Raw genomic sequence first — 1,024 nt, 5'->3', positions numbered from 1 at the left:
GGGCTCCGCGGGCCGGCGGCGGAGGAGATGCGGTCGGGCCAATGGGGAGGTGACACGTGGCGGCGGCGGGGCAAGTCGGACGCGTCCGTCGGTGGGATGAATTTGTCCGGCGGCGGAGAAGGAAAATGGTTAGGGTTTCGCCCGTGAATTGGAATGGGGGGTTCTTTATATAGGCATAGTGGGAGCTAGGAGAGTCCAAATGAGGTGCGGTTTTCAGCCACGCGATCATGATCAAACGCTCTAGATGATGGAGAGGGTTTTGGTGGGTTTTGGGCCAACTTGGAGGGGTGTTGGGCTGCAACACACACGAGGCCTTTTCGGTCCCTCGGTTAACCGTTGGAGCATCAAACGAGGTCCAAATGGTACGGAACTTGACAGGCGGTCTACTGGTAGTAACCCAAGGCCGCTTGGCAAGTCTCGGTCCAATCCTGAAATGTTTAATCCCCACACATGAAAGAAAGGTAGAAATGACCACCGGAGGAGAACGAAGCGCCGAAATGCAAAACGGACAACGGGAAAAATGCTCGGATGCATGAGACGAACACATATGCAAATGCAATGCACATGATGACATGATATGAGATGCATGACAACGGCAACAACACACGGAGACAAAAACCCGAACCCGAGAAAATAAAATAACTTAAGGCCGGAAACGGCAAGAGTTGAATTACATATTGGGTAAATCACATCCGGGGTGTTACATGAACCTTCTTAGTAGTTCTTCCTCCGCAGCCTCTCTTGATCCAAAGAGGAGATATAACTCACGCGGTAGTTGTTTTGCATCCATTTTTGATAGCAGTAGATCCCTTTTTCCTATATAGATGCTTCGTTATAGCTGATGAACCCATCTGTACTAGATTTTTAGGTCTAGAATATTTTTCTTTTCAGAACGGCCATTTGATCCAAAATAATGATGACAACTTGGTAAAACTTATTTATGCCAACACTTAGCTGAATCTGCTTTCTGAAAAAATTTGTAGTCATGGCGGCTTACCGCTCCGGCTTTATTTTCCTTATATGT

This window comes from Triticum dicoccoides, chromosome 7A (assembly GCF_002162155.2).
Source record: "Triticum dicoccoides isolate Atlit2015 ecotype Zavitan chromosome 7A, WEW_v2.0, whole genome shotgun sequence".
NCBI classification, from domain to species: domain Eukaryota; kingdom Viridiplantae; phylum Streptophyta; class Magnoliopsida; order Poales; family Poaceae; genus Triticum; species Triticum dicoccoides.
This window is presented reverse-complemented; position numbering follows the sequence as displayed.